The following is a 15,659-nucleotide window of genomic DNA, read 5'->3' as shown; positions in this document are numbered from 1 at the left end:
GGGGGGGGGGGGGGTTACGGTCGAACTTTTGACCGAAGACGCGAAGGTCGGGAAAGACGTGATTCAGCGTGCGTGGTGAGATCTAAGTTGCGAATGATGAACGTAGCGCGCTAAATACACGCGCGCCCGCGAAATGTACAAGTAAGAATTATCTCGCTTAATTCGTCCCGCTGTTTTTTGCACCGCCGGCTATTCGAGTAATGTGGTTTACATATAGAAAGGGTGCTCGTAGACTGTAACGTAATAAAGTATAACGCAATAGAGCTACATTCGTACACACCTATATATATATATATATATATATAACGTCGTGTATGCGTGCATTAATGTAAATTCCATGTAAACACGCGGCACCACGCGGGGTGCGCATTTGCGGCTGTTTCAATCCGGAATGCTGATGATGTCAACAATTGCGAAAGCGCGCGCATTATATATCCCCGCGAGTTTGTGCACACGCGTCGATCTCGCGTTACGGAAATAATGGAAGAAACGAGGATAATTGTATCCCGACGGAAGAAAAAAGACAACAAAATCGCGCGAATCGCGTTACGACGAGCGCGCGTCCGTCCGGTCCTTTTGAAGGGAGAGAGCGATCCGTCGGATTCGCAATTTCGGCTTCGCATTACGAACGGCGGCGGGCAATGCGGTTTTGCGAGGCGCGCGCGTTCGAATAAAATGCGGTTGCAATCGCGTCTCAATTATAAAACGGGTAGCGTAATTGCCGCGAAACGAGCTCGCATTTGAGCGACTGCTCGTCGCGGAGATACCGCCTCGCGTTATTCTATTAGTCTTTCATTCGAGCCCGCAGCTCCGTTTGATTCTCGCTTTAATACAGAGACCGGCGCAACGGCGAATTGGAGCTCTCTCGTATGTATCTTCACTTTTGCTCTTCTCCCGCTTTTCCCGTGTCTTCAAATATAGTCCGTGCATCTGCATGTATAACGCTGCTGGCACAAAGAACGCGAGCCACCCCTGCCGCCGTTTCGTTCCACAACAGGTCGCTTATGTCCTCATGTCCTGTGCGACGCTGTTACACAGCGTTTGTTTACGGTTCAACGGAGTAATCTTCGGGTACCTCGCGGGTGTGCACGTTGTTGAGATGGCGCGAAAGGTTTGCCGCGGTCTTCGAGTAAAAACTGCAGCTGGCTTATCTCCGGTGCTTCGAAGTATTAGTACGTTTTATGAGCGAACAACGTCGAGACTAGACTGTTTTTTCAGGCGTCCAACGAGCCCGTCTTGTTTTCTCTTCCGACGAACCGGTCGCTTCCCGCTCGAGTCCGAATTTGATAGAAGAAACGGTAAACCATCGGCATCGAGTTAAATGTCTCGTTGCTGTTTATTCGCGATTCGTTTGGGCACGGAGGAGTCTTTCCTGAGCTAACTGCTTTCGCACATGGCGTGCAGTGAGAGAGATATAGAGCTTAACACGTCAGGCCTTACATTAAAATAGGAGAGACGGAGCGCGTTAAATGAATAAATAAAAAAAAAAACACACACACATGGCGCGCGAGTGACGGACTGGCGGCGAGCCATGGCCGAGTCCTGATGCTTTAATGCGCCATAATTCGCGGATTTTGCATGAATTCACCCTGAGACTCCATCGCCAGATATATAAATTCCAATTTGCAATGAATATATTTAGCAGTTGGTTTCCATTCACGCAAAGTGATCACTCCTAACTGTACCGACCTCGCGCGTTATGCGTGAGAGACCGAGTGGCGGCGCGCTGCCGTGACCTACCCTAATATTTTATCGCGCCATAACTCGCGAATTCTGAATTCATCCTCGTACAAGGCTAAGCGATCTCATCCGTCACATATTTGTACTTTAGCTCAATGTGAAGCAAAAAGTCCTGTATTATATCGCAAACGAGCGTGCACAATTTTGAGCAATTAATTATCGAAAAAATGGTGGAGGACTGTGTTTGTTTACATCGACGCAAACCACAAGTATATGACGGGTGAGACACTCAGCGACAGACACACCGTATGTAAACTAAACGATTCGATATATTTCATCATTTCCGATAAATGTGATATCGGACGTTCCGCTTGAACGTTCAATTACGCACTTTTCGCGACACTGAATACGCAAGTTTCGTCCCCTCGTGCCTAAATCGACCGAGATTAATTTACGCCATTGCAGCAGAGAGCGACATCACGGGGAACGTCATCATCTCGTCACAAACGCATCATTATCATGCATGCTCTAATCTCAGCTGTGGCGTTACGTTCATTACGGATTCATTAACCTCGCATCCATTAGTTCATTAACTTCGCGACGCTTCTCGCGCGGCGAGCTTAAATTTGAGATCACCAAACTGTTGCGTCTGCACTTTCTGCCGTCCGTTTCAACCATTAATAACCGCATCCAGCTTCTTTCCTCGCGTCTCCGCGTCCTTTTTCCCCCGAGAAGCTCGCATCCTTAAACGCTAGTGCGCTCGAAATACGTAAACTGCGTGACGTTTTATCCCGCCAATTTTAACTCCGCCGAATAGAATCACCGTTCTCTCATTATTTCGCTTGAATAAGTTAAGATAATGAATGTGTAATGCGAACCGAAACGCGTTATCGTTAACATTTGTGCCATGTTACAGGTATTATATCGTCATCGTTAATGTGATTTATGGCGTATACTCGATATATACGCAAGTATACTTTGATTACGGTTCGTAATTAATTTATGGTATATTCACAGAATATTATAAGGTGTATCGCGCGCGGCAATACGGTCATAATTGTACTAACTTTCATCGATAAAACGCGCTCGAGGTAGTTTATAACGAGTCTTCATTAAGGATGGATGTCGGCGGTAAATTGTTCGATACTCGTCTTGCGAACCTGGCGCAGCAGGCCGAGCACGCTACTTCAACATCCAGCCGGAAATTGTCGACTTCGAAATAAAAAAATAATAGAAAAAGCCACTAGCACCGACGCGTGTGTACGTAAAAATGAAAGAGGAAATGTCCATCGTGAGCGATCAATCGGCACGGAGGGGACAAGCGGAAGGAAAAATTGTATCTGTAATTGAGGAATATGGTGCGCATCCTGCATGAAACCAACCGAACCGGTTAGCGCGAAAATAAAATTTGGTACCGACGTCATATTCGAACGATAGAAAGAGAGAGAAAGAGCCGTGTGTGATGCCGCGCGTCGCCAGAAATGTTATCATCGGCGATCTGAAAGATATCAAACTCGCGGTATCGCGAATGTTATTGTTGTCCCGCATTGAGAGGAAAATATAATTATTTTCGGGGACAACAATATCCTTCTATTTTAACCACAAAAATAATAGCAGCGGCATGCATATAAGGTTATTATCATTAACAGTATAGTAACACTTGTTAGAAAAATCGTTCTCTTGATTATTTTTGCGGTTAAAATGAAAAAAAAAAGGGATATTGTTGTCCGCGAAAATAACGATATTTCCCTCTCAGTGCGTCATCGTTGCACGGAAAGGAAAAATTAGCTGCAATAGCTAAATTAGTTGTAACATATGGACACTTAAAGCTTTAGCAGCATAAGCGATCTCAATTGCTGCACCAAAGCAAACGTGCTATCGTAAATGCCACTTATGATGATACGTTTGCCGCAGCAGCAAATGAGTCTGCTACTGCAGCGATTAAAATTGCCTACGCCGCTGAAGTTTCAGATGTCCATGTGTTACAATTAATTTAGCTAATGGCCGGATGAGCTAATGATTTTTTTTCTTTTTCCGTAATGCTCCTGGAAAACAGCGTTTCGATTTTTCACGAAATTCCCTCGCGTTGACGGCGAATTGTTTCTTACAGATTGCGTTACATCCCGGGGATCGTTAAACCCGGGAATATCGCAGGAAGATACCGTGGCGAGGCAAAAACTCGTGAATACAAATAGCTTGAATAATAATGCGGCGATTCGTGAAGTTTCAATCAAACTCAGCGAAGAAATCACGGCGCGGCGCGCAATTATAATCTCCGCCTGCATTTTGTATTTTGCATTATGTATTTTTTGCGTTGCCCCCCGCGCGCTCTCTGCTGCTTGTTGGATATTAATCCGCAGTTATCGACCGCTTCGTTACGGACTCGTAATTAATTTATCGTCTTCCATCGAGAACGACGCCGAGGCATTTCATTCAGTCCGCGCCCGACATGTTAATCCGCGAAAATTCCGCCTCCGTCCGCGCGCGATCGACCGCCCACGTTCGACATCGCGCGTTTTATACATGCATAACCGAGCAACAACTCTTAGGGGAGGAAAAAAAGCTCGGAGTCCTTTCCGCGCCGTGTCGGGGAATGTCGGGCTTTTCTAAAAACCGGGCCGTATCGGGCGGCACATGCAAATCGGATCAATCGCGTCCGGATTGAACAAAACTCAGGTGCTCGCGCTTCGCAATTTCAAATATTGCCCGCACTAATAGAAACTGCGCAGTGTCAATACCGGAATGTCCATCGTGTTATACAAATAACCCCGTAAGCCACTGGGGCAGATAGGATCGGCGTAGGAATTCCAGGTTAAATCTGTGGCGGTGCACATTCTGCGCGTCACATCACGATCATATGAAAATACGGCATGGCGGATATTTCAATTTGTCATTTTTACCGTCGACCGAGGAATAACGTACGCTGGTAATCGGTTTGTCGGCTGTAATCGAATCGGACCGACTCACGACGCTTCACGATAATAATAACAAGAGCCGCGTCCCCGCGCGATAATAACAAGTCTATGCGTTCGAAGTCGCTCCGCGTTATTTCAGACAACGAGTATCAAAGTGAGGCCTCGGCCAGCCTTGACAATAAAGCTCGCGAGTATTCCAGGCGCGGGGAGAAATTTATGTTCACCCCAATTAAAAGTTATCTCAGGCATCCTCGCAGGATACCCATCAGAACCACTGAGGCGGACTGTCGTTTCTGCGTTTCACGGAAAACGCAGGCAGTGTAAATTTATTTAAATGCCGCTCACGATAAGCGTCGCGGAAGCTGTTATGAATGGAATGTAATTTCCTGAAAGGCGGCGGAGGGCTTACGATTTCAAGCGCGACTGTTACATTTCCATCCGTCCCTCCCGACGATTTTGTAATTGTCAAGTCGCTTTGATCGATTCATTTCGAGAGCTTAACGAGAGCAATTCGTCTCCGAGGGGCTCACCCGGGGGGAGGGGGGGCGCGAAATTGCGCTACAAATCGAATTAATTACGCGCGTACGTGCTTAATGACGGCGATCTAACGCGTTTCGAGTATAGAGCGGGCGCGACGGGAACATCAAAGAACCGCGAAGCTGTGCTGAAAGCGAGCCGCGCGACTCGGGAGTCAAACTGTGGGCGTCTCGCGGTCGTCGATCGTACGCCCGCGTGATTTTCCTTTCACAAATTACGCCTTTCGATTCGCGGAGAGAGCTCGATGTCGAGGAGCACACGCTCGCTTTAACGGAGGGTTGTATCGCTGGTCGAGGTAGAAGCGCTGACGATGGCCGACGCATCGGGGGATGCAGGCTCGTAAAAGTCGAGTCTGTGCGTATGTGTGCACGCACTACAATCGAGGGACGTGTGCGTACACGAGCGGGCGCTGTCACACGGACAGAATCGCGGAGATACTTTCCGCGGGACAAAGATCCTCCGAGATGAGAAAAAATCCATTTCTCTCTCTCGCGCGCGCGCGCGCGCGCGCCGGCAGAGACGAGCCGAGGTCAGCGAAAGCTTACGAAAGCTTGGGGAACTCGTTGGCAGTTTTCCAAAGGTTCTTCGGCCAATCGACCCGCCCGATAGCCTGCAAAACACACGGCAGCCTCTCGATGTATTCAGCGGAGCTGCGGCCGTGCACTCGAAAAGACGAACGCGAAGGACGCGCGCGATTAATCGCGCATCGAAGGGAGGACGCGTAATCGTCACGCCGGATCTCCGATAACGACGAGAGAACGCTCTCGGCCCCGTTCCTTCGCGTTCGCTTGCCTGAATCACCTCGCAGAGAGGAGGAATCAGGTAACCGGGGATTCGGGCGCTAATTGTACGTGGAGAAAATGGTCTTAAATCAATAACAGATGTGTTCTCATATATAAGCAAGAATATTGTAATATTCTTGGAAGATGTTCAGTTTTGAATCGAGTGCAAATAATACCATGCATTAATGCAAATTTAATTGAGTCGAGACTGAAAATCTTCGAAGATGATTGCAATATTCTTGCTTGTATATGCTTTTATATGAGAATATCCATCATTGACTTAAAGTTAATTTTAGAAAATTTTTCTTTGTCTTATACAAATGAAAGATTGAAAAATATTGGAATTTTTCCGAAAATATTCGAGCAGCTAATTAGCTACACAACCCTGAAACTAAATTCGTTTAACCTCACTCGAATTCCTTCGACGCTCCTTTTTTATAACGTATGTATAACCGGATCGTTAGACCCGAGAAGTGCACCTTCGGATCCCGCAAAGTCTCGCGAGTGTCCCGGTCTCAAAAGACTTCTTTGGCGCGCTGGATTGCGCGAGAAGACGGGACGCGAAGTTCGATTTTCGAAGGACAATCTCAAGAGCAGCGAAGAGGGAATACATATTATCGTAACGTGACGTAACACGTTACGGGATGCCGTAGCATGCCGAGCTGGAAACGCGGTAATTTCCCGCGCGCCGCTTTTTCCATTAAGCAAATGAATAATGCCGTCGTGCACACGCGTGTGCACGCCAAGTACTTTATTTGCCTCGCATGTACATGCGGTCTCCTCTCATAATTATTGCAGACCTAATTGAAGCTAAATTTTAATGCGGATTCGTCGGCGCGATTTCCCATTCGGGCGTGGCTCGCGGTGCCGATAGTTCGCGTTGAAAATCGATCCCCGGCCGCGGAATATCGGTCGCGGATTAATATCGGCCGCCCGCTAAATTACACGGCACCGCGATTGATCGCTGCGCAACGCACAATTGCACAGCCGCGATTTCTAACGCGCCCGGCTCTCCCCGGCGGTCGCACCCCGCACTTCGTTTCTTACCTGGCCCGCTTCATCCAGCCAGCCTCCTCCTTGGCGGCTGGTCTTTTCCGTACGACATCTCGCACGCCGTTTGATTAACACAGCCGAGAGTGCGGACGCCGCGGTTTCGGCATGCTGCGCGTGACATTGCGGGTATACCATCCATTATTCTCTCCTCTCTTCACCCTTCACTTCGTGATTCTCTCAGTGTCGCGCTTAAATAGATTCACGCGCCCGCTCAGAGGCCCGCCCATCCCGTCTCACCCTCGTGCCGTCTAGCCGCTCTTGTACGTACTTCCTTCCGCGCCACTAAATCATCATCAAGTTGGCGAAGCGGCGATAGTGTTACTTAGCATGCCGCTTACGGCCCTCGAGTTATATCGAATGTCGAGTTATTGAATTTCCAATTATTCGGGCATTCGAACGGCGAAAATTCGCGATACACGCCCAACAAACGAGGGTAACGCGATAGTCCGGATAGTCGAGTGGGCCAAAGTGAATTTCTGAGGGCGCCGATACCTTCCGCTAAACTCACCGGCGTTTCATCTAGTTAGCCGGGCCCGGTTATTTTTTTGGTTTTTCGGAGCGGCGCCTCTCCACACTCGCGACGGGATCGTTTTCGGCGGGGTAAGCTCGTAATTCGGAGACAGCAAACATCGATAATAGCACGACGGGGTATCGATCACCAGTAATTCTCGTCTAACGAGAAAACGTTTGAAAGCGTCCCTCGCCGATCCGAACGGGCTTTGAACATGTGGGAGAGCAGTTGAAAAAGAGACATGTTTTCTTTACGTTGTGCTTTATCACACATCCGGGCTTTATCTCACATTGACATAACCGCTTAGAGGGCATTTGAATGAAACTGATTGTGCGCAACCATCGTTCGAATCGTGAAATGTACGAGCAAATGTTTTACACAAAAGTTTTACGGCACTTGATGTACGTGAATGTACTTGAATTTAGTACTTGGATTTTCCTTGAACTATGAATGTTGAAATTTTCCAAAAATATTCCTCCACGTGCCCCTGTACTTCTCGTTATCATTTTTGTTAATGTCGAAATTTTCGTGAGAACAAAATGTTCACGCCAAAAATTCAACCGTATGTAATAAAATAATTTTTTTAAATTTCATTTTTGAAGATACGAGTTATAAATGTCGAGCTGTAAGTAATTGTACATGCGCTACGTCATATACACACCACAAATTACCGCAAGTGGGTCGGACGCTACGCGTTTGCAACTTATATTACGACGTTTACAACTCACATCCCGAAAATACGATTCAGAAAACGTAATTATTATATCTGGTTGCAAATGGTGCAAATTCTCTTTAATTTTCGCCTTTATAAACATTTAGCAATTCATAAAAGTAATATTCACCGATAAAAATACATCGGAGAATATAATATTTTTGAAAAATGTAAATGCATCGAGGAAGAGCACTTCCTAACCGCGCCCACTTTTTCACAAACATTAACTCTCTAATTTGCGAGAACATTATCGTTAAGATGACACACCCCAAGAGTGTCCACGGTTCACTCGAGCACGAGGTCAAGATCATTCTTCGTCTATAATTATCTGTTGTATCATTTATCTGTCCACTTTGTTCTTGCCGGTGTCATGTGTAGGCACGGAAATAACGACACAAACGGAGAGGACAAAGAGCAAAAAGAGGTAAGAGGCATCTCGAAAAATAACGAAGTACCTGCGAAGAGCAGAGAAAGTAAACGACCCTCGGCGCTTGCGGTGGTGCCTTTTGATTTTGATGGATCGCCCTTTTCTCGTGACGTTCTCCCCAGGTTTCTTACTTCCTTCGGCACTTCCTTCCTTCCTTCCTTCCGCCCGTCCTTTGTCCCTTGCAACTCACTAGTGTGAAGTAAATACATCGACTGACGATGATGGACGCGAAATCGTTAAAGCGTTAGGTTCTTTAACCTTGGATCGGCTGGGAGATATGAAACCGTTCTTTCGACCCGTATCGAAGATCGAGTTATACATTTTTAACCCCGACTACTGCCAACCGAGGGATGGCACGACGAAGGGTGTACGCGTTTTTATGATTTCGAACCGACTATCAGCGAGATATTCCGCTTAGAAATAAAAAAAAATCTTCATAAGATATTGATGCTGAAATTTAGTAATTTTTTAACTTTATTTTATTTAGTTATAACTTTTTGGCGTACAAATGTGAACAAACGAATGCCGCGTGAATTTAAAAAAACTCCCATTTTGAGGTATTCATTTCACAGGCCTCTGTAATAGTCGTTTGCGATACCACAATATAATTCGATAACCTTTTTTTTTATAAAATTTGTTATGAGAGCTTGCATGGATTTTTGACACAGTTTCGAAAAGTCTACTCTAAAATTCTCGTAAAATCTGGTGGAGAATTCTAGATACTTCGAAATTAATATATTTCGAATAAGTTCTTGGCATAAGTGGGATTTATTCGAGATAATATATTTAAAAAAATAATTTTCAATTTTATCGACTTTGTTTCCATTGATTCTCATTGACGACATATGTAAAAGAGAATATAAATTATATGAAAGATGGGAGATTCTTTATATTGAATCCTCGTGAATCAAAGATGCGTCGCTTTAATTCTCTGTTATCGAGCATACGTACATGGGATGCCGATGTAATTGGATTTAATGCAAATATAGACATGTTCACCGCCTGTCATTAACAGGATTATAACGAGCTAATGACATATTTTATGGAAGAGTTGCAATAATATCAAAGAAGAATAGAATTGATTTAAATAGGATGATAATTGTCTGGAAAATGGCTTTAACGATTATTTAAATAAGTAAATTATTGATAAAATGAGATACAATGCAATATATACGATAAATATAAAACACAAAGTCTGTGCGTGCGTATGTATCACGCGAATTTAATTAATATAGTGGTCTTTGCGAACAGATAATCCGGAGGTATTAATTTTCTTTCCTCACATGTCAATTAATAATTATCACGATTTTTTAACGAAACAAAGCTTTCGATTGCTGCTAACAAATATTCCCATGTTGATTTTTCAAGAATATATTTTCGAGGGTGAATATCGCTTCATTTTGTAATAATTTCGTTGTGAATCGCGATTTACAAGATTCATTTACTTCAAAGTAAAAATTCTCAGCGAGTTCGCGAGAAACTCAACCACTTTTTATAAGTACACGTTGTAAATTATATCACACGTTTTCTCTATAATCGCAGTGGAGCGAAACCCACGATATTAAATATCGGTATTGCGATAACGATTTATGGCTCCATTGTGCAATATTGCATAATCTCAAGCACGTACGCAGTCCATAAGCTAGTCGGCATAGTCAGACCTAATTTGTTACACGACCATTCAGCTCCGCCCAGTACTTAATCGAACTGACAACCGAGTCAGCTGTCGCGAATTAATTTGCCTTGCAAGTGTCAAGAGCAGGCTGCTAGTCGTCGTCGTTTCGATTCGACCTATTGGAAGTACTCGTCCGAATCACTTCTCAGACTCTTTCAGACTTTCATAATCTCTTCTTTATATTGCTGCGTTTTAATCCTACCTAACCACACTTATTTGCGAGATTTTTAATTCGCCATACTCCGGTCCGTGAGATCGCTCGACTTTGTCGTCACTTTCATTCTAATTAATATTTCTAAGCTTGTAATGTGGGAACTGAAAATACAGAATTTGAATAAGATGCTTATGATATCAAGTGAAAAAAAAAATTATTTGAGTTTAAACAAAACTTATTATTGTGAGAAAAAGTGTTTTCGGAAAAATTCTCAAATGGTCTCGCGAATGCGATTTAAGAAAAAAGAATGTTCGTTCGTTGTTAGCAGATACCTGATACTTTAAGAAAAAAAAAAATAGTATAACGTATGGAAACTGGACAACTAAAAAGCCGAAAAACGGTAGATCACTGAACCGGAATGTGGCGAACTAGGTTCAATAACGTGTCCGTGCGATACGAATAGTTATATAGATTATCACAGCGAATCTAGCGGCGAGAAAATAACGTCAAAATTCAGCACGACTACGTTCTCGATTTTCAATCGACCGGCATTCGTTTTTACGCGCACAGGAGACTAAATATCATTATTTTCGCAATGTATTTTGGAATAACGATATTTCATGTCGCGATGCAACAACGAATCTGGATCCCGGCCAAAGAGAATTTATTAAATACCTCGGATGCCGCGCGAGCGAATGCAAACCCACCTACGCGGCAGATGAGGACGCGCGCGGTGTAACACGTGAAAAGAAAAAAAATTATATCAACACTAAGCGCAATGTACGCGTCACTGTACATTTCGCAAATATATTACTCTGCCCCGTTCACGCGCGGGGCGCATACAGGCAGGGCACTGTCGCCCCGTCGCTATTACGTCGCACAGAATTCTAATAATCCCGTCGGTTATTCCGCTTAACAAATGAACAGAGTCGTTCTCATTATCTTCCGCGTGCAGTTTCGAGAAAATCACTTCCACGCAATTTCGTAACAATCCGAGCCGCGGTATTCAGCTACGAGCTTCCGGTATTGCTTTAATGACATTCTTTAGTGTGAAGCACCACTCGCGAGAATTGCTGAAGAGAGACACAGATCGGACGAAGGATCCTCGAGGAGGAAGGTAGGAAGATAGGAACGAACAAACGAACGAACGGCCGCGTGTCGACAATCGTCAGAGAGCTTGGCTGTAAAGGGCTGTTGCGGCATTCTACGGTGACCACAAATATTACGGTCCAACTAGTGGATCCCAGCCCTTGTGAAAGTGCAAGTCGAATTTGCGGCCGGGATTTGCTCGTCAGATCGCAGCTCTCGTGTCGGGCTGGGTCGCGCACGAATACCACAAAGCGGAAATTCTGTGCATTCCGAAACTGTAATATTGCACTTGTTGTTTGAATCTGTCTCGCGCAATTAATTATGGGACGGTAAAGAAATGGCGGAGGCACGATAAAACGAATCCGAATAGCTATTCGACGCGAAGGATATAACGCGCGTGTACATCGAGATACGATATCGCCCGTACATATCGATGTACAAGGCATGTATATCGAGGATTTTAATCGCACGATTATCCATTCTCAATATTAATATTTGCGTATTTGCGATACGCCAGGCTAGCGCGAAAGATGTTCGCCGTGTGTTTGTCGAATGAGGGATATTGAAAAGGAAATTTTCCGGTTTCGAAATGTTAATATAACTTTTCTCTCATAAAATAGACAAGCCAGAGGACATTAAGACCGTCCTAAGACCGTCATAAAGACGTTTTTGAGATAACAAGACGTCTAAACGACGTCTCTCAGACGATTCATGTTAACGAGATTTCCTCTTTATAATAATAATATACAAATCGCGATAACTACGGGTAAGAATTTCATGGAGAAACGACAAATTTCCTACGCTAGCCCGGTATTTGTAATATTGTTTTAAATATCGGGATCGTCGCGAATGTTCTCCATTCGAACGAAACAGACGTTTAAACTTAAAATGAACATTTACGAGTAGTAACGTAGTAACAGTAGAACAAAATCGATCCGGTAAACGGGAGACACACGCGTCGTTTTGTGTACATTGTGCGTGTATGGCGATTTAATTCGATTTCCTTTTTATTTATTCCGAAATAAGCGCGTAATTGTTTTCGCAATAAACGTATTTGACCGGGGAGCAACTGGTACGCAAATTTCTGACATTAAAGCCGTCTGTACGCGCATACCGATTGTGTATGAGTACACTAAAAGTATCGCTCTGTAATAATAGTAATTATGACCCGTGTATCAGCGTTAATTAAAGTTGCGGATTACACAGAGGATAATATCGTGTTTACGCGCGTATCGTAAAAATCCCGCGCGAAGATTGTAATTGCACGAAAATTACATTGCGCCGCCGCGGTCTCGCGCAGCTCAATAAGGATTATATAACTGAGATATAAGCGGTTGTCGCCGCTTTATAACGCTACGATTTACTTCGCGTTTAATATTTACACGTGGATATTTCCGGCCGGTGGCAATTCCGCGGGCAGACGTTGCGTCGTCGCATACAGCGCGCGCTTAGAGCCGTTTCCTCTTTTTATGAGAAAACTCATGCACTGACCGCTCGATGGCGCTCTTCGTGTCATTGACACAGTGTTCGGCCATTCTTCGCGAGCTCTCACGCGTTTATTACTCGGCGAAGCGGATTTAATACGCGGAATACGATACTCTTTGACGCGAGCGCGGCGCGTTTCAGCAACGACAAATTGACGATTATAAGTCGTGTGCAAAACGCATTAAAAACGCGGAATGACGTATCTTTCGGAAAGCGACGTCGATCGAATGCCAAGCGATTTTCGTCGAAAGCGCGACGATGACGTCCTTTCGAGGCTGAATCCGAAAATCGATCGAATACTCGCGCGGCATGCAATGTTCGCGCGCAGACGTAACGCGAATACAGTTAATTGTCAGATTGAAGGATAGAAGCGGTTTTATTGGTTCGCGTGTCGCTTCATGGCGGCCGTTAAAAAAGCGGAAAATTAAAGCCGTGGGGAATTTTCGCTGCGCGAGAAATGATTCGAGTTTGCCGCGGTGACAAAACAGCCGGCATCTTGATTGCGACAGGAGCGCTGCAGGGGATTTCAATGTGGACGCTTTTTATCGTTACACGTTATGTACAAAGAAGTCAACCGATAAAAAACGCAAATTTGCAAGTTACGCGATGCACGCGCACACAATATGTCAACTCTTACAGCGAATTTTTTTTAATTTTCCACTAGGAAATTATTTATTTCCTCGAGGCGATATGCAGGAAAGGAAAAAGCTGCTCAATGCCTGGTAAAATGAAAATAACATTAATATCTATTAATGTACAGTATGAATATTAATATAATGTTAAAATTAATAATTTCTACTAATACAAATAAATGAAATGTTAATTTTCGAAAAAGGAAAGAAATCAGTTATCCGAAAAACATTGGAGTGCGGGAAGAGATGTTAATATTGCAAAAATGTTTCGTTCAAGCTTGACTAGCGAGAGTAGTTCGTTCTCTGTTTTGTCCAGAAAGCAACTCGCGAGTGCGATTCGTTATTCTAACGCGTGTGGTTTTAATACCCGTCCGAGCGAAAGAAACTACGTGCAATTTTAATCCCCGCGATCTGAAAATCTCACGGGACGTACCGTGGACATACACATTTATATTCCCCTGCGAATATATACTTTCATTGGTGTTCCATTCAAAATGGAGGATGCAGACATTTCTTTTCGAAGCCGTAAAGATATTCATAAAAATTCTTCGAGTTTTTTTTCTCGCCGGTAAGACCCAAAAGTTTTAAATGGCTCACCTCAAAAACCGCTGTAGAGGGCGGATTAGCGGGGAAGTTACGACGCGTCCCACATTTAGTCGATTTTTATGCCACGCGGTGCTTATAAAGAGCACACGGGGATTCATAAGAACTTATGTGGAAACTATACGTGGAACTTCTCCGCCTTGGGGAGGCGAACATCTTAATTAAAAATTCCTCGTGGGATTATTTGCGGAGACCGAGATCGATGTCACCGACGTGTGGGCAACTTGATAACGGAATTCGCCCGGACTTTTTTCCCCTTTTACCTCTTGCGTCTTGTATCATTGCGATATCGTTTCAACCAAATTTCTTAGGCGCGCCATATATATACGTAATAGAAAGTTCCGTGAGACGAACACCAAGAATGCCATCAATTTTGCGCGCGACAACATAGTTGTCGACTAAACTTGCAACTTACGCGCGACGCAACTTTGTGCGTGCGTGTGTATGTGTGTGTTCGCAGTTTCTTTATAAGTGGATTGCCATAGTGCAAACACAAGTTACGTAGAATCCTGTAACGCAAATTTCGATCCGAGTACGTTCCGATGGAGTTAAAGCAACGGCTCTCGTCGAATGCTGCCTCATCGATTCGCTTGTCCGTCTGTCACGCGATTTTCCACTTCCCACGAGCGATTTTTCACAAAAGTCAACATCAGAAATGTCGTAAACGTTACGCATGTTTAAACAGAGGCGATCCCGGTGAAAAACGTCAGCAAACTGCCCGAGTTATCCGGTCAATAATGTGTCAAATGTCGCGATTTCGACCGAACTCGCGATATTGAAAAAAAAAACCCCCCCCCATTTATCTACGCGATGAGAGCACAAAGGACCACAGGGACTGTCGGTTACACGGGAAAAGTCTGGCCCGACTGTTTCCGGGATCAACAACGTCGGCTCACCTGCGCATACGAGCCGGAAAACGTGGAAAAAGTCCGAGCCGTGGCCAGGTGGTCCACCGGTGTTCCGCACACGTGCCGGCGCGATATCGCGATGATCCGCCCTTTCGCACTTGCGGCCGCTGACGAGTGTCACACGCGCGCACACACAACGACACGGGACGTCTCCGGCCGCGAGACACCTCGACGTGCCATCACTGTTTCCCACGTCGACAATTACCCCCGTTCGATCGGCGCGATATCGCGTCGGACTATCGCCGGAGGATGCTGTCGGTGCGGCCGAGATAGAACCCTCATCGGCCGAAACCGACGCACGAGTGACTTTTCAACGGATGCCGGACCGACGACGAGGCGCAAGGTCAAGGACACTTCGTCGCGACGACGACCCCGAGGGTTACGCTTCACACGTCGCCGCGCGTAACTGTCATTGTACACGCTGTCACGATCGTCACGCGACGATGCGGCGGCCGCTCACTGCGGATACATCTGTTGTTCGCGGGAGACCGCGCGA

At 45.1% G+C, this 15,659-nt stretch overlaps 1 protein-coding gene across 3 annotated transcripts in view; it reads right to left on the bottom strand.

Annotated features, from left to right (window-relative positions):
- Window positions 1–15,659, bottom strand: part of LOC106752052 (chaoptin-like) — a 93,593-nt gene that overhangs the window by 70,922 nt on the left and 7,012 nt on the right. The window contains exon 1 of one of the 3 annotated variants that reach the window (XM_014633445.1): window positions 15,152–15,270. The exons of 1 other annotated variant lie outside the window; for it this stretch is intronic. The gene's annotated coding sequence lies outside the window, so the exon portion shown is untranslated. Of the gene's footprint in view, window positions 1–8,645; window positions 8,682–15,151; window positions 15,271–15,659 lie in introns of those variants that run through there. One more of the 3 variants, XM_014633447.1, reaches the window with a different exon arrangement.

Source organism: Dinoponera quadriceps, unplaced genomic scaffold (genome assembly GCF_001313825.1).
Source record: "Dinoponera quadriceps isolate SergipeBrazil2010 unplaced genomic scaffold, ASM131382v1 scaffold424, whole genome shotgun sequence".
Taxonomy (NCBI): domain Eukaryota; kingdom Metazoa; phylum Arthropoda; class Insecta; order Hymenoptera; family Formicidae; genus Dinoponera; species Dinoponera quadriceps.
The sequence above is the reverse complement of the archived record's forward strand: the minus strand, read 5'-3'. Positions and strand labels throughout refer to the sequence as shown.